Source organism: Sander vitreus, chromosome 22 (assembly GCF_031162955.1).
Source record: "Sander vitreus isolate 19-12246 chromosome 22, sanVit1, whole genome shotgun sequence".
In the NCBI taxonomy this organism is placed as follows: domain Eukaryota; kingdom Metazoa; phylum Chordata; class Actinopteri; order Perciformes; family Percidae; genus Sander; species Sander vitreus.
In genome coordinates, this window is record NC_135876.1 from 2,477,806 (window position 1) to 2,504,638 (window position 26,833).

General features: G+C 42.6%; 1 pseudogene; it reads right to left on the minus strand.

Moving 5' to 3' along the window:
• Window positions 1-3,401: 3,401 nt before the first annotated feature.
• LOC144537473 (uncharacterized) lies at window positions 3,402-24,599 on the minus strand (annotated as a pseudogene).
• Window positions 24,600-26,833: the final 2,234 nt, after the last annotated feature.

A 26,833-nucleotide genomic window follows, 5' to 3' on the forward strand; every position in this document is an offset into this window, starting at 1 on the left:
CTTCACATACAGCTTCCTCTGGAGACTCTTGTGAGTGTCTTTGTTTTTTAGAAGCAATCAGAAGGGCAATAGATGGCAGGAATTAAATCATATACAGTGCTCAGCATAAGTGAGTACACCCATGCTAAAGATGACTAAAAAGATGAATAAAAAAATCATCTTTTGGAAATTTGATGCCTAGAAAAATCTAACCTTTAAGGACACCAATTGTGAATGAATAATGTATCGTAAATAAATAAATGTTCTTCCTTAAAATACAGGGGGCATAAGTCAGTAACCCTTGTGTTAAATTCCCATAGAGGCAGGCAGATTTTTATTTTGAAAGGCCAGTTATTTCATGGATCCAGGATACTATGCATCCTGATAAAGTTCCCTTGGCCTTTGGAATTAAAATAGCCCCCCTACATCAATACTACATACCTAGAGATTGGCATGGGCTAATTAGGCTATTAATTAGGCAGCTATTAGGCTAACTGAAATACAACCATGTCAATCTCTAGGTATGGTAAAGGGTATGTGATGATGTGGGGGGGGGGGCTATTTTAATTCCAAAGGCCAAGGGAACTTTATCAGGATGCATAGTATCCTGGATCCATGAAATAACTGGCCTTTCAAAATAAAAATCTGCCTGCCTCTATGGGAATTAAACAAAGGTTTGATTTTTTTTTTTAATTAACGCATTAAGATCAATTTCCAAAAGATGATTTTTTTGTTCCTCTTTTTAGTCAACTTAAGCATGGGTGTATTCACTTATGCTGAGCACTGTACCACCATTTACATGAAGTCCACACTCCACCAAGAATAATTAAAGCTCCACAAAAGAAAAACACCTCTCTAAACTCAAATTAGTTCATACTGACGAAATGTGTCTGTACATTTAAAAAATGTGTCCTTCCACTCTCACCCGAGCTCTAACCTCCATGCCTCTATTTTAGTTTTCTTCCCCTCAGTACAACTTCCATCTCTAACTTTCTACCTTTATCAGTCCCTCATATCTTCCCTGTACCACAGGCCTGTAGGCAGTCAGAACTGTGTCGAGCACCACTGGGGGTTGCAGACGCATCAACTCCTCAGGCAAGTAATTATTTGGCTCTTTTATTGTTGAATGCACTGCTGACGGTTGGCCTGAGGGGAGTCAAATATCTTTTTTGCTGTAAAGTTTCTTGGAGGAGACTCAACAGCTGCTGCTCAGAACACCAGTTTCCAAAATTACCTGAGGTGCTGGAAAAAAGGACAGAGGCATTCAGAGACTGTCAAACTCACAGTTAGCTGCAAGTTTAAATACGCTTTCCTACAATATGCAATATGCACCAAGGGCCATGCTTTAAATCACTACATAACAGTTGTCTGTTGTGTACAGGTGCAGTTTATCAGAATACATTTAATTCAAGGTTGCATTTTTTGTGACAAAACTCATAACTATGCACTCATACTATACTCTAAATGAGTAGCTATCTCATAGTCTTAAACATGTCACCCCAGTACTGCCAAGTGCAGCTATGTTAATGCTGCTGCTGAGTCTTCCTCAGTTTGCTAAAGAGCATTTGAAAAAACAGTTGTTACTATAATTCAAGGAAACCAAGTGACATGCAAAACATAAAGTGAAATGACAGTATACCTCAAACATCACATTTGTTTTAGCTAAGGCATATTAAGCAGTATACAATGTTAACCTTAGTAATTCATGTTTTTTTTAATTTATTTAACAAAACAAGAACTATGAGGTAGTCAAGGCTGCAGTGTTAAAGGTGCTGTAGGTAGGATTGGGAAGATCCAGGACTTAGCCAAAAAAATCGAACATCAACAACTTCTCAGTCCCTCCCCCCTTTCCGCTAAAGCCCAAAATGTTCTCCTAAGCCCCTCCCCCCACAAGGGAGAATGACTGTGTGTGCATAAGCAGTGATTGACACACAGATAGGTCCAATCCTATTATGGAGGCCCTGCAGGAGCAAAGGCACCATTAAGAGAGTGAAGCGAAGTCACAGAGGTTTTTAGACCTCTTGGAAAGAATGATTGAAAAGATGTGAAAACAATTACCTGTTCAATTGCACAACTGTTTACATATTAATGTAATGTATTAATGTTTTAAGAGTTTATTTCATTTATATTTGAATAAGTATTATTGTTCTATTTACATATGTATGTTGTAATATTGACTGTTACTGCTGTTGAGCAATAAATGTTCTTATAAAAAGGCTTTTCTAGATGTGGATAAATTCTACAGTAATATGAAGCACAGTCACCATATCAGAGGTGATTTCTTTAAGACTGCAAGGGCGCTCAGCTTCCTCTAAAATGTCAAAAAATGTATGGTCAAATATGTATTATTGTGTTAACATTTTATTGACTAAAAATGCGTTAGAATACGTTCATCTCGAAGACAAGTTTGTTCAGAATCAGCTGACTCGATTTCCTTCTCATACATTCCCGTAGCGTCACAGTGCATTTCCCTGTTGGAGCCTGGCGTCCATTGACTTCAATGGGACTGCTTTGAACAGTTTTTTTCAGTGCTTCGAAACTAGACGGCCATTGGATAAATGCTGCGATTATGTCCCGCCCACGGACGCTCGGCGTCTCTGGGTGTGAATGGAAGAGTGGGCTGCCCTGGTCTCCGGGCTTCTGCGTGATGATTGGAGGGTCTGTCGCATCTCCTTTTGATTGACAGCGATTTTGTACTATAAAAAGTCACTGAAGCTATATGAGCTCAGTCCCATCGCGGATTTTGCAAGTGTTGTTGAAAGACGAACTGCTGCAACCTATTTCTTGGTATTTTGCTTGGCGAAATTGCTAGCCAATTTTCATCATACATTTCATACAATTATACACCATATTCCTTGTTTCAGTTTAACCTAATTCCCACATTTCCATTTTCCTCCTTTGAGTTTAATATCGTTTTGTTAGATTGTTCATTCATTCATTCATTCATTCATACAGTAGGCTAGGCTAGTGTTGTAGGGGTGAACTAGCCAGCTAGCAAACTGCACACGATGGCAGACAATGCTAATATTGTCGACCTGGTTTTGGCAAAGCCATTTGAAAGTCTTCCTTACGAGGAGAAACTTAGAATTAAACAGCAGGGCAGATCAACACCTAAGATTGATTTAGTGCAAAAGATAGGGCAAAGTAACAGGTCTTTTCAGCTCTCCATCCCACCCCACCCCACTCCACTCCACTCCAGGAACCAAAAATAGGTAAGTACACATGCCTACTCATCACAAGATTTCTCCTTTCTTAGTTCTCAGGCTATTGTTTAACCGTTGTGTTGTCCTTCGGGTCACCGGGACCCATCCAGTTTATTTGACGTTTTGTATTGGCCTGGCGTTGAGCTTCGGGGTCCCCCGATTATTATATTACATATATATAATTCTCATGAAGGAAAATCAACGATGCAACGTGTCTCTTCATGGGGCCTGCACATCCCCGGAAACTTGGGCAGCCAGTGTGTCTCGTGCAGCATTCCGTGAGGCGTCGTTAAGTGCCATTGGTTCATGGGGAGGATGGGGGTCAAGATCATCTCTGGCAATATCCTTGTCAGGATCCAGTGTGTCCCCATTGTCTAAGCACACATTGTGTAAGAATGCACAGGTAGCAATTACCTGAGGGACAAAAGTAGACTTCCAGTGCCCGGAAGAGAGTTGACCTCCACCTTGTTTTCATTACTCCAAAGGCCCACTCAATTATGCTGTGTGCCTTTGAATGGCGGTGATTACAGCGTTGCCGCAGTCGTCCACGTTCTGGCTCTTTGTATGGTGTGAGCAGGCATATAGGGGTCTGGAGGCAGGGGTACCCACCGTCACCCAGAATAATGTATCCCGGCGGGGGGGTAACGTCCAGATGTGTAAAAGGAATTGTTTTTCATCAAGAGTGTGTCATGGACTGACCCTGGGTAACACAGGAACCTTCCATTTGCTTCCATTTGCATCACGTATGGCCTGCATATTGATGGCGTAAAAGCCTTTGTAGTTAAGGTAGTCTAGATGATGTAGTTCTGGTGGTTTAATCCGAATGTGGCTGCCATCTATCGCCCCTACAACGTTGTGGAATACAATAGAGCCACAAATCCTTGAAGGAGATGTGTTTAAATTGTTCCAAATATTCTGTGACACGTGGTGTATAACTCAATATACTGTTGCCTTGGGGACATTGAAAACTTTTGCCACCACCCGGTAGGAGAGTCTGTGTGCCAACCAATAGGTATATATGAGGACCTCTAGTTGATTTCCCCAGCCATGATCTTGACTTCTGTCTAGAAGCCTCTGCAGGCTGTTCATGGCTCTCCTGGTCAGGCGTAAGTCCTGCTTTATTTCAGCCTCTTCGTCAAACCATAAGCGCAAGATGGGCACATTCGCATCCACCCTGCAGTACATAATTGGACGATCCGCCTGGAGGAACAAAAAAAACCCATGTTCAAACCTTTAATAGACCGAGTCAAAAAGGTTACCTCTACCCTGCCCCAGTAAACCGCACATAACTACACTTGTAGCCTCAGCTATGAAGCAAAGTCAATATCATGTAGATAACGATCGGGTACGATTTAGCAATTGCATAAATACTACATCACACAATTAACGCATACATGGATAAAAATGAATGTGTTTACCTCAGATCGTAGCTACAACAACATACGACTGTAGGCTACATGTCCAGCTGAGCCGGTTGCTAATGTTTTGGTTAGCTATGGTGTCGCCGCCGTTAAATACAATGAAACATACGTACCATGACTTGATCCGTAAGCAGTCGTATGCGTCTGAGAAACAATCTTCTTCTCCGATGTCTTCAACTGATGGCACACAAGCGTGCAAAGATAAAGAGAGCCCAGGCAATCGACCTCACAACCTGAGACGACGGCATCTTCGTTGTTTATGTCAATGCTTGTCGCCTCTGTTGACGTAGCAGCCAGCTTGCGGCAAGGGAAGATGGCGCAAACTGTAATCGAGTGGTGTCTTATTTTTTAGGCAGACAAAGGGGAAGGGGTAAGACAGAGAAATGAAATTGGTCCTTAGTCTATATACTTGATGTTCCACTTCCGGGAGTGCTTCATTGCCGACGGAAATTCCGCCGGATTTCACTCATTTAGGCCGGATATATGTTGCCTTGGGCTTCCTTTGTGTTGGCATTTTAAACTACAGCCGATTTATGAGGACTATGGTTAACCTTTTCTCAGATCTCTGCAAGGTAAATCCAGACAGCTAGCTAGACTATTTGTCCAATCTGAGTTTTCTGTTGCACGAGGAAAACAACTTTTGAATTTACACGTTCCACCAAAACAAGTTCTTCCCAAGATTATTTTGCCGCGGCACAGCGGCTTTTCCCGGTGCTTAGCACCGCCAAAGGCGATTGTGATTGTTTTAAAGAAATACCAATAAACCAGAGCACATTTTTCTCCCATCCCGGAATGCTGTGTGGACTAGCCATACCCTCCTCCGCAGCACAGTTTTGGGGTCCTTGGCATGGACCCAGGACCACCAGAATTGGGTCACACATTCTGCATAACACCATATTTGATACTAAAAAAGATTCCAGGACTTTAGTTAAATTTTTAATATATATTAGTAAATCAACATGGATGGAACATGGCAAAAAGTGCACCAAGCACTTATATCTAGAAAAAATATTGTGAAACTATCGAATGAACATGGGACGACAGTTACATCTACTCATGGCATTTTGAAAATCTTGATGGACTATTACACTAAAATATTTAAGAAAGACCATCAAAATATACTAACGTTAATAACCAAATGTCCTATACTGTGATATTCAGACTCCCTAAAGACAAGGGAGTCATGGACTGTCCCAGGCCACTTTGCCTCAATGCTGGTGACGATACATTGATTGTCACAAGTCATCTGCAAAAGCATTTTGGGTTAACATGAACATTAACGTGAACATGTCTATATGTGCTACAGGGAATTACCTTTAATTGTCCAGCCGACTGATTATTCGGAAACCTCTTGGTGTCCATACAGGTCCATATGCAACAGTAAATGTCATGGGGTCCAGATTATTTATAGATTAATTAGTGTATAGTTAAGTAGTAATTAAGTTGGCAACACATGGCTCAAGAAGCTGACAAAGATATGTAATTCCCAGTCAATTCACGGGCCATTGACTGTACTGTAAGGTTACCAAACAATGCAGAGATAACATAACGTTGGAAGCTCTCCATTAATGCATGAAACAACAGAAGGTGCACCTCCTGGTTCACACCAAAGGTCCGAGCCTTCTCAGGAAGTGCAGCCCCCGTTGCAGCCTGGAGCAGAAATCCTCCTTCCACATCAGTTTGTTATTCATGTGGATGCCCAAGTACTGTTGGAGTACTAGAGACTTGGGATCAACACCATTTCTTCATTATTTTTGTGACGAGGATAAGATGATGTATGTCACACCATTGTACAAGTTCTGGATGGTAGACGTATACACCTGGATATCAAAGCTAGTTAGCATAAGCCCCAGGATGGCAGTGTCATCAAAGATTTTTAAGATATATTGGTTTTAAGTATGACTGGTGGTTCATTCATTCCTGTAGCGAGTGAACAGCACAAAACGGCTGTGTCACTAGAGAGTGGAACACATTTGTTTGCATCCATATATTGCATTTATGTCACCCAGTGTGTTTTAAACAAAGCAATGATATTCCAAAGTGATGTATAAGGATACATGTCACATGACTTATTTTTATATAGGTCGTCTAAAAATGATTGCTGTCTACCCCGCACATGATAAAATAGGGAACACAAACACACGTTAGATGAACGCCCAGGCTCTTGGCCTCTGCAGCACAGCGATCGTTTTGGCGAGCCGCAAACAAATGTGTCAAGCCAGGTAGGTAATCACATACAGGAAGGCCACAGCGCTGCCGTATACTTTACAAAAACAAATTTTAAAATAAAACACCCAGGTTTATGGTGATTTTAGCTGTCTTGGCTTCCCAGCTGTGTTTAGAGTGAGACAGGCAATCAGGCATGCTGAGAGAGACTGACGGACGGACAGACAATTGACACACAAACACACACGCAAAAGGGAAAATGTGCGTCTGGTATAAACAGCCAGGCGCGCGACCGGGCACAAATCAACGCTTCAAGGTGCTTTGCCGGCCATATGTTCCCGTTGGGGCTCTCCAGCATGTTGTTTTGTTACCCGTGGATGTGCACATTCTCCGGCCGTTTAGGGGACACGTTGAATCTCTACTCGAAGCTGCAGCCAAAACACGCGTCAACATTTACTGTATGTAAACCACAGAGTAGTTTCAGGACCCAAGTCAGGAGTCGTGAAGGCAGCATGAGTTACACTGAAAATAATAGAGTTTCAGCTGTAACCTTTAGGCCACACTTGTGGAGAAGTGACATTTACAGTACATCCCTCATTGTCTCATGCACTGTATATTTAACTGACTGCCCTTTGTGTGTGTGTGTGTGTGTGTGTGTGTGTGTCTGTGTGTGTGTGCGTGTGTGTGTCTGTTGGTGTTCTGTAATGCTGTATGACTTAGATTTTCAATTGGCTCCACATAAGAAAATAGACTGCACTCTCTTTTGCTCAATGTTCCTTCCTTGCAGGTTCCTCATAGAAAAGTCAAGATTGTGCTTCATCATCTCAATTTCCTTTGACTGTCTCTGCTCTCCAAATCTCTATGTTGGGGAAAATAACACAGATTTATGGGTGGAGCGCTAACAATAGCCTCGGTTATTGCTAGAAGCAAATGAATAAATCACCATGCCAAGACACTTCGGCTTTCCTGCCTGGACTCATAGGAAATAAGTGTGCATGTGTGCTTTTCTGTATAGCATTGTGTGTGCAAAGTCATTTGTTCCTCCACACATTCATGCATCTGTGTGTTTATGCATTTCATTTTAAATGTGTTATGAACCAACGGCGACCTCTCTAAACCTCTCGTAGTGTGCTTTATTCTGTTGATTGCTGTTGGTTTTCAGTGGCCTGATCAGGCCGCTGAAATGCAGTCAGATGGAAAACTCGATAGCAATAAACCAAATGTAATTAAGTTAAGAAAAATCTCCTTTCCTTCTTCATTCACTTATTTTATTGTTGTGGATGTTCATCCTACTGGAGTATACATGCAAAAGTAAATCACATTATGCAACCGCACATTGTAGTGTATCACTTATGCACTAAAACATAGCTGACATCAAGAAGTGCGGCAGTGTCCACGTTTGGTGAATTTCACTGTCATGGTAAAAAAAAAAATCCATTCTTTCTTTTCAGCCTCAAAACCAGAGATGTATAGTAACGAAGTAGAACTACTTCACTACTGTACTTAAGCACTAAAAGGCTGTATTTGTACTCTACTGGAGTTATATGTGCTGCATCGTTATTCGTTACAATTATAAAAATGTTAGGAATCATTCCAAACCCACATTATCACTGTCAGAGCGGTAGATGGCTCTGTCACCAGGTTTGATGACGCTGGCTCATCATTGAGCAAATCAAGCTATCAACGTCTTATAAGAAGACGGCGCATGCTCGCGTTCTGCCTTCCTGCCTGCATTTAGAACACTTGAGCTTTGTTAGTTTGTTTCGAGATGGAAGAACCAGAAACACCACTTTCAACACCTTCAACTTCGAGTGATCGTGGTGGTGAGGAAGGAGACCACCCCTGGCCCCACTTAGACTCCATGTTTTCGTCTTTCGGAGTGAAAGACAATTCATATAGAATGAAGTGCCTACTCTGCCTCCCGAAAGATTGCAAAATAATGGCCTTCAAAAATTCACCGTCGAATTTGAAGAAACATATCAAGGTAAGTTACCAATATAATACACAAATGGCACACCAGCTTGAGCTATCAGTAAGTGCTAGCTAACTAGCTACCCGCGGTTCACGACATGCTGCGGTGTTGTACATTCCTGTCCTTATTTATTTATTGAAGACAAAGCTAATGACAAAAGGCACAACTCTGGGAGGACTTGGTGTCGCCATCATCAGTGCATTTTTTGAAAGGCAGCGCATGCGTTACGTTGCACATTATGGCACAGGCCAGGGGACATACAGCTCGTCATACGTTTCCCCAACGTGTATGCGCCAATAAAAGAAAATAGAAATACATGAATACATTTAGATTTAAAAAGCAATAATTGCATGAAAACAGGTTGTTGACGAGTCTCAAAGCTCGAGTCCGAGTCAAATCTGAAGTCTTTTGGGTCGAGTCGCAAGTCAAGTCTGAAGTCAGCTGTTTGTGCGACTTAAGTGCGACTTCAGTCCGAGTCTCAGACCCGAGTCCCCATCTCTGGCACCACAAGGGGGAGGCCTTCCTTGCACTATGGCAGAGGATGCTGACTGAAAAGGAGAGCAAGTACCCCGACTTACTCCATCTCGTTAGAATCGTCCCGCTATTCCCTGTTTCCACGTCTCAAGTGGAGTGTCAGTTTTCCATAATGAAGCGAATGCAAGGAGACTGGCGCTTAAGGCCGAAGAACTCAACCATTGGAAATCTCCTTTTAATCAAATCCCAGGGCTGTGCACCTGCTGAATATGAAAGCGAGGAGGCAGTCGCAAGATGGTGGGCAGCTGGTCTCTTAAACAAGAGACCAAATATTCAACCATATGGGCCTAGACGGAACATCAATCCTGACCCACAGACAGCTAGTTCTGCTCCATTCAGCATCTCCCTGTCTCCATCCTCAAGTGATGATGAATCAGATTAAGGAATCTCTCTCTCTCTCTCACACACACACACACACACACACACACACACACACACACACACACACAGTATTGCATTTTTAATCCGCCTCCACTCAAAGGCGTTTTGTTTGTTTTCTTACAGTTGAATGTTTCTAAAATGTAACAATTTCCATATCAGTTAAAATAAGCTATTCAAAGTATGATATTAAAAAAGTGATTAATTTGTTTCATGTCGTGCATGTTTTGTTTTTTTTAAATCAGAAATTCTCGCTGCTGCGGGTTCGACTCCGCCCTGCGGCCCTTTGCTGCAGGTTGTTTCCTCTCTCTCTCCCCTTTCATGTCTTGTTTATTTCTAAGCTCCAAATCATTCATTGGCCTTTGTGCCCCAACATGTTTTGTCACGCCAAAGGCCACATGGCCTTGACCATGAACTGTGATACATTTTGTTTCTTTCTTTAGGTCATGAACTAGCCTAACTGACAGCACATCATATAAACTCACATTCAATAATATAATTTCAAGTACACATGTTCAATTGTCTTCCCAAACAGGCTACTTATTAATATCAATGCTAACAGTGCACAATGATACAGCTACGCTGCACGTGTACAGCATAAAAGACAATAATTGTGCAAAATAAATCAATCAAGCGTTGAAGTAAAATTATTTAACTATGACTCACAGTTCTTCTCTCATATTAGGCTTTTAATACCATAATGCTGCTATAACTACAGTATCAACACTCTTACGTAATACCTACACAATAGCAAAGAAAACCTCTCTGTGACACTGCACGTGAAAACGCATGAGCTAATATTTAGCCACATTAGCCATTTATCGTCAGGGATCATAGTTCTGTTACTATAATTAGCCTTAGCCTAGCCTTATTGGCAGGCAATACCTGTTACTAATAATAGCCTTAGCCCAACTCCGTGAAACTCAACGCCAGAAGCGATTTACCTCTGGTACACAGGTTGTCCTTCACTTCTTAAACAAAAATATCAAAACGCATACAATTATTGTTTCACTCCCACTTTTAATTCAACTAGTTTTTAAATCAATCATCACTCGTTGTGGTTTATTTCACTCAAAGCTGTATTGAACTACTCTTTATTTTCCTCTCACGAAGACTGAGGTGGGCTTAATTTTCCTATCCAATCAGGAATCAGCATTCCTTGACAATGAAACGATTCAATGCAGGACGGACAGTGATTGGCCTACTATTTTAACTAATACGAATAATGAAAAGATTATCTTAGCAAATAGGAATAGTGGAAATAAAATAAATAATAAAATAATCTTAATATATTCCAATGCTCTTATCACCCACTGGGTTACAGGACCTTACTTTATTTTAATAAATGTATCTATTTATCTACCTGTGACCATGTAACCCTGTATTTGTCACTGGGTTACTTGACACTGAAAGATAAAAAGTAGTGTTATTTCTTTCCATATCTCTTGTGTTTTTACAATTGATGATCATCCACAAGCAGCAATGTTTGGCTCAAATTAATTACAAGTGCTTAGCAAAAAGAACTAAATGCATTTATAACACTGAGATGAAACCAACTAAATGCAACAAAAGGATATAACAATATATAAAACTGCACTTGTATCTGCCAGACTGCAGCATCAAAATGAGCATCAGTGTAAATGTAATTTATGCTCTGTTCAAGTAAACTTGACTTTTTATGAATCCCAAATCTTGCATAGAAAGTGCCATAATTCTTCTTTTGTGAGTAGGATTCATGTCAAAAGATGGCGTACAGCCTTTGCATCAAGCCGACCTGCCCATTGCTGCCCCAGCCCCGCAGAGCCTAATAAGCCTTTCCTCTTGCATCAAGCCGACCTGCCCATCGCTGTCCCACCCTTGCGGAAGCCGAAGTCCCTCCTCCTCCAACCACAGCCCGATCTGCCCCACTGCCCTACCCTTTTTTTGAATCCCTCTAAAGACTCTTCTTTTAAAAACTTCTCGTCAATAAAAAGAAATTATTGTTTTAACATAACTCTCTTGTCCTGTCCAGTTTCCCTTTATAAATCATAATCACCTGTAAATGTGGCGCAGCTTTGCTGGCTTCATGTCACGCCCATAGTTGCCTATAAAAAGTCAGTGAAACGCCCCCAATTAATATTCATTCATACCGACACGTGGCACCGCAGAGAGGAAAACCAAAAAAAGAAATTTCACTCAATGTGAAGTTGCAGTTCTTGTTGGTAAGGTGGAAGTCCATTTACATGTTTTTTTCTGTCTTCAAAACAGAAAACATTGGAACATTAACATTTAAACAGAAAGGTAATGGAAAATACAATGATGTGGTAATCAGTATTGTCCCTGGCGAGGGTGTTGGGGATTGAGGATGATGTTGAAAAGCATAAATCAAACAAAGATGTGCACGACAGTTAAGCTCCACTCAGACTTAATTCCTCTGGGTTTCATAAGTTTAAGACGGTCAGGGCATTGTGGTTGGTGCAGACAACCACAGGAGCACTACTGCAAACAACATGGACATCAAACTGTCTGGAAGACTGTATCAAAGCCAACACCTTATTTCAGAGGCTAAGTAGGGCAAATCCAAACAGGAACATGGCCCAAGGTGGCCCCAAACACCTCCGAAACTTATTATCTAAATGTATAGCTTCTCTAGATGGCATTGCCCGGGCCTCCGGCACCACCATAATGAATCTCTGAGTTGTATCAAATAAGTCGCTTAGGCTATCCAGTTGATCCAGAATGCTGCGGCATGTGTACTGAAAAGAACTAGGAAAAGAGATGATATTTCTCCCATATTAGCTTCTCTGCACTGGCTCCATGTAAAATCCAAAACTAACATTTGAACTCCTCCTCCGCACCTACAAAGCTCTCAATGGTCAGGCATCATAAAGAGATCATAGTACCCTATTACCCCACTAGAACACTGTGCTCCCAGAATACAGGGTTACTTGTGGTTTCTAGAGTCTCAAAAAAAAGCAGTGCTGGGACTGGCTGGTACTACTGTGCTGTGGTTTGCCATCTACACCGGGCAGACCTGGTCAGTGATCGCTTAGCGCTACATCACATGTTAATAACTCGTTGATAATTTGGAAAACGCAAATGCACTAAGAGATTACAAACTAATTTGCTAGGCTGTCAGGCTTGGTGAGTACCTTTGCCTAAAGGAATATTAATAATAACTTTTTCCTCAAGCAGTGTGTACACAGAAGATCCTACCCAATTTGTAAAAAAAAATGGAATAAACGGCACAAAAAATGGTGATCACTTTACAAAACCGGTATGAGGCCCTGACCAGCCAACTATGACAAGTATGAATCAGTCATAGCTACAGGACTAGGGACATTGGAAGCATTTGATCAGGGGGCCTTCAACAGTGCTGTAAGTCGGGGCAAGGCCAAGAAAGTCACCTCTTCCTCTATTCACATCTTAAAGTCAATGGACATGAGTAATTTGCGGTTACTGCCACAGTTTAACAAAAGAGATCCAAATATCTTTTTTTGTTCTGTTTAAGCGTGCTGCAAAGACTAGAAATTAAACAGATGCTGATTGTGCTTTCATTTTACAGTGTGTCCTGACAAGGAAAGCGCAGGAGGCTTTAACGTCTGAGCTTAAAAGACAGCCCAAGCTACAAAAAATGAAATCAGCTGTGCCTAAGGCGTATGAGCTTATGCCAGTGACTTATCGCCAATGTTTTAGATCTTGGGAGAAAAGAAGTGGTCAAACATACGTCGAATTTGCACGTCACCTAACATTTCACTTTAAACGCTGGTTGACTGCACTTGCGATCGCTACTTTTGATAAACTTTAAAAGATGGTTGTTTGGGAGCAGTTTAAAAATGTGTTTCCTAGTCACATCTTCAAGTACATTAATGATAAAAAAGACCACTGCTGCTGAGGGTGCTATGTCACCAGATGAATATGTGCTACTCCATAAGAGCAATTTTCGAGAGCTCACTGCGCGTGATAACATAGGTTGGAGGGAAAATAAACCTGTCGCCGCTCCATTTGACACACACGGCTGTGGAAAAATAATGCTGTTAAGTCTGATCCGAAAACACTACGAAACAGGTTTGATAAAACTAAACCCTGTAACTACTGTCATGAGTTGGGTCACTGGAAAACTGATTGTCCAGTTTTGCATTCAAAAGCTAAAGGGAAGAAATGTAATGTCAAACCTGCTGCATTCACTGTGCCTGTTAGTAGGCCATTACCTGATGATCCTTCCACTGATTCTTGTGAGCCTTGATGTTTTGGCTTCCTATGCTCCTTTTATTAGAAACTGAAGGAATTCTTTTTCTTCTTTTTTTCTGGAAATGAATTGCCTTTTTGGGGACCTTATCATACTCAAAAACTCACCAAATTTTGTACACGCATCAGGCCCAGTGAACAGGGTTTCGTAGATAGGTGTGAAAAAATGCCTTCACTAGCGCCCCCTACAAAGCTTAAAAAATGGAGCCCCTGCTGTACGTTTGACATAGACTCACGAAATCTGGTATGCATATGTATCATGTCAACCAACAGGAAGTCCGCCATTTTGAATTGATTGTACGAAAGTAGTGCGTTTTTGGCCATTTCCAAAAACGTCATATGCTGATGACTCGTACATTGTGGACTCAGTTTGGTCTTGCCTATTCCTTTACATAAAATGGTTCTTGGCTGTGAGTTTGTGCAGGGTGAAGTGGCTGTAGGAGTGCGGCCGGCGTTGCCTATTGAGGGGGTTCACTTCATTTTGGGCAACGGCTTGGCTGGTAGCCGGGTATGGGCAGACACTTCTCCCTCACCTGTGGTTACCCTCTTTCTGGTTGACTCCTGTTCTCCTTGTTCCTTCAGCCTGTTAGGTCACACCACGCAAATCGTGGTGCATCATTGATGGAGGCCCTGTCTATACCGTGAAGAGGCTTCTTGCTGTCAGAAGACGAGGGAGAGGCCGTCAGTACCTAGTGGACTGGGAGGGGTACGGGCCCGAAGAAAGGTCCTGGGTGTCAGCCAGCAACACATTAGATCCTGAGGGGTACTGTCATGTCTCGTCTCTGTCTGTCTATGTTTAGTTTTCCATTTTCTGTTTTATTTTGAAACTTACCTTTTCGTCTCATTTCAGATCTGTTGACTTCCTGGTCTTTGTCCACCTTTTCGCCTGTGTGATTACCTGTCCCCGCTCCTATGTGTTGCACCTGCATCTCATTGTCCCCCCTGTCTTGTGTATTTAAGTTCAGTCTTACCCTTACTCCTGTGCGAGATCGTCTGCTTTCCTTGTGTGCAGCCTTCGATCGTTTTTCCCTGTTTCCTGAGTTCCCGATTCCCTTGGATTTTTTGACTACTGCTTGTTTTTCTCGTCGTTACTTGGACACTGTTGCCTGTAAGTTTTATTAGTGCTCTAATAAAATCATTCATCTTTTTCTTACCTGATAGGGTGAGAAAATGAAAGCTCAGATGGGCCAATCTGGAAACTTCCCTTTATGATGTCATAAGGGGAAAGGTTACCTCCCCTTTCTCTGCTTTGCCCGCCCAGAGAATTTGGCCCCCCATGAGAGAGAGAGAGACATCATGGCTTGCAAATGAGCGAAGCATGGCAGTTGGTCAAGGCCACACCCCCACCCTCCACCTTGCCCCCCCTCTCTCCTCCTCAATAGCATTTAAAGCTACAGACACAGAAATTACACATCCTAAGGAAAGCTCACTGTGGGACTGGCTCTAGTGGCTGTAATTCTACACCAAGGCTGAATTTTGGGAAAGAGACTTCAGATACAGTATTAGGGGACCACTGAGGCCTATATAAAAGAGACTTCAGATACAGTAGTAGGGGACCACTGAGGCCTATATAAAAGAGACTTCAGATACAGTATTAGGGGACCACTAAGGCCTATATAAAAGAGACGTCAGATACAGTATTAGGGGACCACTGAGGCCTATATAAAAGAGACTTCAGATACAGTATTAGGGGACCACTAAGGCCTACATAAAAGAGATTTCAGATACAGTATTAGGGGACCACTAAGGTCTATATAAAAGAGACTTCAGATACAGTATTAGGGGACCACTAAGGTCTATATAAAAGAGACTTCAGATACAGTATTAGGGGACCACTAAGGTCTACATAAAAGAGACTTCAGATACAGTATTAGGGGACCACTAAGGTCTATATAAAAGAGACTTCAGATACAGTATTAGGGGACCCCTAAGGCCTATATAAAAGAGACGTCAGATACAGTATTAGGGGACCACTGAGGCCTATATAAAAGAGACTTCAGATACAGTATTAGGGGACCACTAAGGCCTACATAAAAGAGATTTCAGATACAGTATTAGGGGACCCCTAAGGCCTATATAAAAGAGACGTCAGATACAGTATTAGGGGACCACTAAGGTCTATATAAAAGAGACTTCAGATACAGTATTAGGGGACCGCTGGAAAACAATTAAATGAGAGTGGTATGAATAAAAATAATAAAACATAAGAGTAAAATTAAACAAGGAATGAGAAAACAGGAAAAGTTACTTACACACAATGCCGTCATTGTCAGCATCATGTAAATCTGGACTTGCTCCGAGCAACGATAGGTCACGGCCTCGTTATGAGGCGAGGTTAGTGTGAAAACAAAATGTACGGTTAAGATCGGTCTGTTAACGTATCTATTTCCTTATACGGCAGAATGAGAGCATATTCTTCAAATCTTACCCTTGCACAAGTTGTCTCCGAGTTGTGAAGACGGTGCTGCTTCCTGTAAATTACAAGACCAAAAAAATACACTTTAATAAAGCAACTTACACTGGTCCCGCTTATTAGCTCTGCCTAATAATGAATCGCGCTGAAAGCAGCCACCCAGGCACACAGCTGTGCTGCTCGCGTTTAAACTTGCGTGCATGGTGGGGTTTAAAACATTACTGCCAAAGTCTAAGTAGCCTGTTTAACATCCAAAGATCATTGTACGGTTGTAAGGTCATTGTACTTTTCAAGAGTTAATAAACAGTACAGACTAGCTTGCCGTTTCATTAATAATCATATACTTACGCTGTCTTTTCCTTTTCTGTGGGCGCATCTTTACGGAGCCCCATAGGTGACATCATAGGCGCCGATACCGTGGGTGCTCCGGAGCTCGAGCACCCAGTGCCAGACTGCTAGTGGCTCCATTCATTTAAAATGAAACATTGCAGTTGGTGCTAAGTGGAGCGTCTGTCATAGTGTGCCTAGGCTACTAGACAGGTGGCATTGATTCTTAATTTCCCACGAAGCTGATCACGGTTACGTGTCAGTTAAACTTCAAGTGGCGTTGTCCTGAGTTGAAAGCCTACTTTACGGCTTTATTATCGACTTAATAGGCATGTGTGTTCGTGTCGGCCACTGTCCATTTCCTAAGGTTCTGAAATGCAAACATTTTTTTACTACTTTCTTTTTGCGCCCGTGAGCACCCACGGAGGAAAACATAAATCGGCGCCTATGGTGACATGGAGGGAAGAAAATAAAAACGCTTGTACATCTTGAACAACTCCTGCGTGGTTGTACTCCCGTGATAAGCAAGTGCAGTTTGACAGAGTGTACAGACAACTCTTCTACCAGTTGGCCTGAAATACTCCCATACTTTGGAAGCTTTTGCTCTAACTCTCGGAGGACTCATCTCCTGCCGCTATTTTTCAAATCAAAGCAGTAAGGGGGGGGGGAGGGGCAGAGTGATAGAGAAAGATAAAGATGAGGCAGATTAACCAGCAGGGCGCAAACAGCGCAGAGACTTTGTGTCAACAGAAAGACTTCTCTTAGAACACTGTACAGTGGTGCCTCTGTCTCCATTCCACCAGACAATCTTGGATGAGCAAGACCAAAGAAAGGTCACTGTAGTCATGCCACTATGCACAGTGGATGAGCTCTAGGAGACTGTGATGTTGTTTACATGGAATGCAAATTTTACCTTTATGGCAAAGCCTGATAAAAGCTAATTGTTGAAATAAATTGTTTTGTGTATCATTTTTACATAACATTGGCCATTGCTAATGACATACACAGTAATTAATCTAGCATACTTTCATTAAATAAATCAATTCAAGCTTAAATTTAAGAGTCTACAATTAGGCTCTACTGAGCCTGATCTATTTATACCAGAGATTTTCTTAAAATGAAGTTAATACCTTTTTACAAAAATGTCACCTGGGGTAAAACTCCCCGTGCTGCTACCCTGATTTGCATTTGTATAGCTCACAGCATTTTAATTTACATGTTAAAGCCTCCCCTAGAATTAGGGGGAGGGGGGGTCATGGGGGGACAACTGCCAAGCAAGGCCCACGGCAATTTTCGACAATTCACGGCAGTTTTCGGTGTTGCTGTAAATTGCCGTGTATAGTCGTAAACCTGAACTTCCAACTCTCCTCTTTAATAAAGCATATAGTTAGGAGTTGCAGCGTTCGCCTAGACTGGCGGGGGAGGGTGTGTCTAGCCACATTCATGGCACGCCCCTCCTTCTCTCTGCTTCTATGTGGCCCTAAGCTATGCTGTTGGAGTTTTTGACTGCCGGGGGACTTCCTTTGACACACTGAGCTCCTCTCTCCTCTCTCTTTTCATCTGTGGGCAAATGCTTGTTACTGACCTAGCTCTGGGGAGCTTGTTTTCTCGCCCTGCAGTTTTCCCTGGATGAGGCTGGCACCTAAATCATGGTTGCAGCTGTCGCCGTGGTCCTGCTAGGCGCCCTGCTATGCCCTGCTACACCCTGCTATGCCCTGCTACGTTGTTCAGTGCCCTGCTACGTCCAGCTACGCCCTGCAGTGCCCTGCTACGCCCGGCTACGTCATGCTATGTCCTGCTACACCCTGCAGTGCCCTGCTATGCCCTGAACTACTACAACAACTATTTCTAGTCATAGTTCCAATATCTTTATTGTGACTATAAATGCCAGTGTTCATCACATCACTGGCACCGGCAGTAGCCCACCAAGCTACTGGGTCTGTCCGAGGTTTCTCCCTAAAAGGAGATTTTACTCACCACTGTCGCACTGAATGCTTGCTCTTGTGGGAATTACTGGAATTGTTGCGTCTTTGTAAATTATAGCGTGTGGTCTAGACTTACTCTATCTGTAAAGTGTCTCGTGTTAACTCTTGTTATGATATATCATAACTACTAAAGCTGTTGTGAAAGCATTGACTCAATTTATAGCAGTTTTTGGTATCCCGATGGTCATACAGTGTGACAAGGGCTTAAATTTCACATTGTATATGTTTGCACAGGTATTAAGTTTTGCGCATACAGCATAACCAGTCCTCGACTTACCACGTACAGAGCCAGGGCACGTTGGAAAGGTTCAACCAGACTCTGAAATCTCTTCTGTGTGCGTGCGCAGTGCACTGAGTTAGATTGGGACTGGGAAGAGGGGCTTCCGTGGCCGACGCAGCGGCCGCAGGTTCAACTCCAACCTGTGGCTCTTTGCTGCATGACATTCCCCCTCTCTCTCCCCTTTCATGTCTTAATCTGTCCTGTGAAAATAAAGGCCTAAAAATGCCCCCAAAAAAAAAATAAATATATATATATATATATATTACTGTCTCTGAATTGTAATGCTTTACACTACTCTTGCATTACTTTTGAGTTACTTTCACCAAAATAACAACGGAAGTTTGACTTGGCAGGTAGCTTGTGAATTTCACCACCGGATCAATAAAGTCTCCTCTTTATCCACTTTAATACATCATAGATTATTCATAATATTTTGTATAATTAATATGAACTAGTGCAGTGCCAGTTAAAAATGTGCCTGTTTGGAACGGGCCGAATACCTGTGATATTGCTGCTTGTAGAATTCATCAAAACCAAATTGTACCCCAAAATTACTTACAGAAGGACCCCAAACCACTTCATATGCAACTCCACTGTATCGCCTACTACTGACTTACAGTGTAGGCTACGTCTACATCAGAGGAAGACATTGTACTACTGTATTTACCTGACAGAGAACGCTGCAGATTCAGAATGTAATCACAAAATATCACAATGAAAATGTGGAGTAATCAGACATTAGCGTCATGGACTCATGGCAGTGTGCTACCCACCTGGCCCGTTATGAGAGCTAATCAACACCTAGCTGCGTTAATCAACCACCAGAACCGGACCCTGTGTGTGTGTGTGTGTGTGTGCGCAGAGAGACGGTGTTGTCTCGTGTCAGATCGTTAACAAATTTAACATTTCAGCAGAGGTGTTCATTTCCAAACAGGTTTAGTGGCTTGACGGTTAACGGTGAAGTAGGGGATTTGCGGGGGTATTTTGGCGACTTAATTAACCCGACCCAGGGTGAGTCTGATGAAAACTGATGTATCTGCCCGGTTCAACTCTGAGATTGCATTGCACAGCGCTCTGAAGGAATAATCTCCGAGATTACGTTATGTTCTGCCAGCTCACAGCAATTTAATACAATAGCAGGAAAAGAGTCCCCCCCCCCCGCTGTTCTAAAGTGTTCTGCATGTGGCGTCTACTGATGTGCAGGTTACCTTCCCCCCAAACACGGACACACCTGTCAAGTTTGAAATCCATTGGCCTAACGGCTTGAGAGATATGTGCATAACACTCACACAGACAGACAGAAAAGACGTTTCTGCAATTTATAGATAGATATGCAAAGTAACTAAAGCTATAAAAATAGAGAAGTAAAGCGTACAATGGGCAAGTAGGAGAAAATTAATACTCAATTAAAAGTACCTTACAGTTGTATTGAAGTACGGCATACTTACTTTCCACAGCTGATAAAATGCAATGATATTTACGTGTAGCAAGCCTAAACATTAATTTCCGACATGTTTCTATCTGTCAGCAGCTCGGACACACTGCTGTCCGCGCTGATGTACCGTCACCTGATGGGACACAGATGTTGTCCGTACCGTCACCTGATGGGACACAGATGTTGTCCGTACCGTCTCTGGTTCTGGCTCTGACCACGGGAACAGTGACGGGACAGCTCGCTTCAAAGCAGCGTAATAACTCCTGAAAATAATGTCTATCTCACAAATGTATCTGTCTCTGCAGTTATCTCAACCATCGAATACAGCAACAGGAAATAATACTCACGGCTTTTTTTTCCTGTGAAGAAATGTTTCGCGGTGGTGGTGAATTCTTAAAAGAACAAAACACCACTAAATGTTGCGTTAAAATGCGTTGTAACTCGCTTTACTGAGATTGTAACGGGTATAATATTACCGAATGTTATGTTTAATGTTATATAACTAAGTTACAGCAAAAAGGAATACGTTACTGTAATTGCGTTACTTTTGTAACACGTTACTCCTAACACTGTGTAGGAGCAGGAGGTAAATCCTTGATTGTGTATACAGATCACAATCCACTGACCTTTTTACAGTCTCTTAGATGTCTAAATCAGAGACTGCTAAGATGTTTTTTGTTTCTGCAGGCGTATGACCTTGACACATTAAAGGAAAAGACATTATTAATCACTGATGCGAACACGCTCCACTGCACTGATTTGTTGTACTTGTATGCTCTGAGCATACATTATGACCAGTTCATGCTTACTTATGACTTGCTCCTGCTGCACTTGTTTTCTTAATTTGCTTCTCAGGTAGCTAGGTTGCTGATTGATTAGGTTGTAGCGTGCCATGTGGGAAGTGCAGAAGGAAAGTCGTTTTATATTTTTGTTTTAATTTTGCCACATAGGTAGCCAAATTTACTTTTGTTATTATTTTGCCACAACTCTGGAGTAGGGGACTGTGGCAGCTCTGGAAATGTGGGTTCCTGGGGCAGGAGTCGGCCAGGCCACCGACTGGACACAAGGGGCCGTTGTTGGCCGGGCCGCCGACTTGACACAGGGGGCAGGAGTCGGCCAAACCGCAGGCTGGACATGGAGAGCAGGAATCGGCCCGGACGGTCGATTGGAACCCAGGTGAAGATGACATGTTGATCGGGAACCCCGACTCAGAAACTGGTTTAAGGTCCAGCTGGTCGTCCATCCCAAGGCTGGGCTGCAGAGTCTCAGGGTCGCTGGCCAGCAGGAGGTTCTGGGTCGCTGGACAGCAGCGAAGACTGTGGGAGAGTCAACAACCCGGAAGCAGGATAGCTGACTGGCTGCTGGGGGCTGACAGGCTTGGGGACAGGATGGCAAAACTCATTCTCTGTGCCCTCCCAGTGGACTTCCATGAGATGTTTTGCCAGGGCGGGATCCTCCTCATGCAGAGAGCGAAACAAGTTAATATGTTCACCATCTTAGTTCAAGGGGTGAATATGTGGCTTGAACTCGGGGAGCTGGGGCTGCTGCACAGGAGACTGGAAAGCAGACAAAGGGCTAATCGCTTGGGGTGCTAGCTTGAGACTAGCATGCTGATGGCTAGCATGCTGGAGTGGAGACTGACTGCTAGCAGGCTGGAGTGGAGACTGGATGCTGCTACCAGTGAAGCTGACTGCAAGCTAGCAGACTGGAGGCTGACTGGACGGGCTCTGGAACGACATGCCATTGGGGTGTCTGGCAGGCACTTCGAGGACCTCCCAGGGCCAGTCGGGTTCCCAGGAACAGGTCTGTGGCAGGAGCAGTAAATCTATCCACAGTCCAATCAAAGTAACTCAGCAAGTGTCTGGGGAACAGAAGGATGGGGAAAAAAACAGGAGCACAGGAACTGGTGACAGCGGGGGCTCAGGAACTGAGGACAGAGGGGGCGCAAAAAGGTATAGCCTCTCTGGAGGCAGCTGACGAAGGCAGAGCTCCTCAGGTGGCCGGCAGTGAAGGCGGAGCCCCTCTAGTGGCTGGCAGTGGAGGCCGGAGCAACTCAGGTTGCCGGCGGGTTAGGGTTAACCCTTCTTTTTTAGAAGCAACATTCAAACGTAATTTATTTACCAGTTTTGACAGCCGAATGTGTACTGGATTGACGCGATGGGAGGTTTTGGTCAATCATAGGTCATTTCAGAAAGAGAGAGCATTCCTTTTGGCTGATCTGTGCATGCATTGCCTGTGCGACAGAGAAGGGAGAAAGAGGTCTCTCTCAAATTCTGTTGTTTTTTTTTGCATTCTACCCACTGCAGCTATGAAACCTATTCCTACATAATTCGTCTCATCTGTGTTGTGTGTGTGTGCCACCTCTATCTAAACTAATAGGCTGTGTTCCTTGGTTAAAAAACATTAAACCATCACAAGGCCTGTCTAAGTAATTAACTTCAATGACACTTAAATTGAATGCATAGTGCTTTAAGTCGTTTAGGTTTTACCCAAGTTTTAACGTCAGTGCAACTGATATTTTACTACTTTCTGAAATATTAAGCATCTGTAAATTAAGCATTGTAGTGAATGCAGGATTAATTTTGAGTATTAATATGTATGGCTTGGTATCAAATCTACAAACAGGGTTTATAGTAGCTGGGGAGATCATTTGTGGAAACACTAGCGGTAACAATACCATATAGTAGGAGACAGAGACTACCAATCTTATCCACTGTGGTGCCATTTGTGTTCCAAGATAGCACTATAATCTGACAGTGATATAGCGATGTTTAAAAATGATACACACTCCACCTTTAAAACACTAAAGCATAAATTTTGCGCACACACACACACACACACACACACACACACACACTGAAGCTATATGTTATAAGCCAGGGGATTTGAATGACTTTTGTTATATATAGTGCCAGCATCTATTGAAAATGTTCATTTGTCCCGTACTTTCGTTTATGACCAAATGCCAAATTTTCAAACTACATTGTGTTTTGTGCTATTTAGCTACTGTTGGCATTCCAACATACTAAATCAAAATGGTAGCCATGGTAAACATCATACCTGCTAAACATCAGGATTATCAATGTGAGCATGCTAACATAATGACAATAGCATTTAGCTCAAAGCACGGGCAGGCATAAGCCGCATAGAGCTGCCAACATGGCTGTAGAATCTTGCAGTGTGTTAACACGTAGATAAGTAGGAGGCCGCCTCTACCCTGTCATGAAGCTGTAGCTCTGTGCGACTGAGGGGGCTGAGCACCTAATTTACATACTCTGCTCCAACTTGATGTAGACTAGTTTGTTTCCCTGAGCACAGAATGTTTTTTTTGTTTTAATGCAAAGGTCCAAAACCCAAAGATATTCTATTTACACAGATAAAAATGCAGCAAATCCTTAGAGGAGAAACTGGAAGCTGGTAGACTAAAATTATTAGATTGGTTTGATTCCTAACAACATTAAGCTCCCACATTGTATTGTCTTTCTTCTTTCTTTCTGTCCTGGCATTTATGCACACAGAGGAGTCTACCTGGATCCCATCCAATAACTCTGAGCAACATCCTTTTCAAGTGCCCAATCAATGATTCCGGTAAAAAAGTGATGCATTGGTGTTTAAGGCGCAGAGAAAGTGAAAATTGCTACCTCCCAAATGCCTCTAATTTCAACAAGCGAGGAAGCTTCAGAGAATTGAAGAGAGAAATTGAACTGTAATAGTGATTGAAGCAGCATGCTTTTATGCAAGGACCAGATGCACTCTGGATCCTTTTATTTCATTTTTTTTTTTCAAACGTCTGATAACCATGCAATGATGAGCTTCAGAGCACCATTTACAGGCACACAGCACAATCCATCTATAAACTCAAGCCTATAAAACGTGATTTCTTTTCTGCCACACAGTATGTCTTGAAAGCTTTGGCTTTCTCTATTTTTTAAATCATATTTTCACTGACCAGAAATCTGCAATTACTAGCTGAAATGAACTATTTATGCACTCAGGATGACAGTGCTAGACTCAGTCCCACTCAGGGGCAGATCTACACGGGGACTAAGGGGGGGCCAGCTGCTCCCCTAACTTTGGTGTTCAAAAAACTGTGCAAAACAAACTGCCACTATGTCTACAAGCTTCTTAAAACATTGAAACAAACAATTCATTTATATTAATTAATAATAAATAAGTATAGGCGTAATCTTAGCCCCCTGCCCCTCAAATACTTAGCTACGTCCCTGCATCAAACGTGCAGAGCGGCGTTCGCACACAGCAGAGTGTGGTGGCCCTGCATCCCGGCAAAGACTGGAGCGACTAAGCTGCCCCCCCGAGCCTCTGAAGGTGAAGTCAGGTTCCCCAGGTGAAGTTTAAACATACGTTTAATTTAAGGTTAAATTTGTAATAAATGTAATGTATGCTAAAGGAGAGTCAGCATCAACAACAGTGCGTCTGTGACGCTCCCTCGTGATTTGTAAGAGCATTCTGGCCTTTGATTAGTTTTGATTTTAGTAAAGACAAGAACAGCATAATTCAAAATATTACAAACTGGCATGTTTGTACACAGTGCTTGCTGAGACCGATCATTTGTATGTGATTAGATAAGGAGTATTATAAAATCCACTTCCTCTCACATATCACGGCAATAAGGCTGCACAAATTAAACCAGGTGACATCCTTCACTGTCAAACTGGGAAAACCACAAATACAATGGGATTATGAAGGCTAGTCTAAACATAACTGCTGTGTGCATGTAATAAATCTCTTCTGATTTTATGTTTGTTAAGCTACTTATTAGCTACAGGGCCCTACAGTGTAATGTATTACAAGAATAACCAGAGATGTTCACATCTTGACGTTTGCAGGCCAGAGTAGCTGGAGATATTAACTGAAGCGTAAGTGTGGGGATATTGCCATTCAAGAAAATTCTGAGTAGTGCACAGGAGGAAGAGAAGGAGGGAAATGAAGAAGGAGAAGGCAGTAAACTGGAGAGACCAGGCAGGTCAGAGCAGGAGAAGACCACAGAAGGAGATGCAGAAATAAGTGAAAGAGAAAAAGGGAAAGGAAGAATTGACTGTGAGGGATGAAGAGGAGGCTGCAGATTCAGAGAGAGGGACAGAGGCAGAGAGTGATCAGGAGGAGGCAGATGAAGAAGACAGGGCAGAAGAGGCCTGCAGTTACCCCTGGACCATATGGTTTGTTTTTATTCTCCTTCCAAATAAATTGCAGTACAGTAGCATAACTACTCAGTGACATGACATGTTTTCAGTTTTTGGCTATTTCCACTATATATATATATATATATATAGGGGTGTCACGATTCTCCAAATCCTCGATTCCATTCCATTTTCGATTCTAAGGTCACGGTTCGATTTGATTCTAGATTTTTACATTTTCTTTTTTTTAAAGCACAGGTGCTATGCCATTATTCGAATAATATTGGAAGATTTAAAGGTCCTATGACATGCTGCTTTTTGGATGCTTTTATATAGGCCTTAGTGGTCCCCTAATACTGTATCTGAAGTCTCTTTTATATAGACCTTAGTGGTCCCCTAATACTGTATCTGAAGTCTCTTTTATATAGACCTTAGTGGTCCCCTAATACTGTATCTGAAGTCTCTTTTATATAGGCCTTAGTGGTCCCCTAATACTGTATCTGAAGTCTCTTTTATATAGGCCTTAGTGGTCCCCCTAATACTGTATCTGAAGTCTCTTTATATAGGCCTTAGTGGTCCCCAAATTCTCTGGGCGGGCAAAGCAGAGAAAGGGGGGGTAACCTTTCCCCTTATGACGTCATAAAGGGAAGATTCCAGATCGGCCCATCTGAGCTTTCATTTTCTCAAAGGCAGAGCAGGATACCCAGGGCTCGGTTTACACCTATCGCCATTTCTAGCCACTGGGGGACCAAAGGCCGGCTGGGGGAACTCATATTATGTTATACAATGTTAAAAAACCTCATAAAGTGACATGGCAAGCCGACCAGATCAATTCAATTTCAGCTAAATTCAATTTTATTTATAGAATCAAATCGTAACAAGAGTTCACTCTTCTCAAGACACTTTACAGATAGAGTAGGTCTAGACCACACTATAATTTACAGACCCAACAATTCCCCCAAGAGCAAGCATTTGGTGCAACAGTGGTGAGGAAAAACTTCCTTCTAGGCAGAAACCTCAGACAGACCCAGACTCTTGGTGGTCAGCCATCTGCTGCTGCCGGTTGGGACACAGAGACGGATACAGATATACAGATACAGAGAAATATGATTCATGATAATTATAGCAGTTGGTATGATGAACGGTGGCAATTATAGTAACAATAAAGATAATGGAACTATGATTAGAAATAATAGTTGTAGCAGTTCAGGGCGTAGCAGGGTGTTGCGGGGCATAGTAGGGCATAGCAGTGCGTTTACATATGGGGGTTCCCATGTACCGTCTTCCTCTGCCACCCTGCCAAGATCTCTCGCTACCCCTTTGCCACCCCATGTAAAATTTTCTAGATCCGCCACTGGTCCCGGTGCCATGTCAT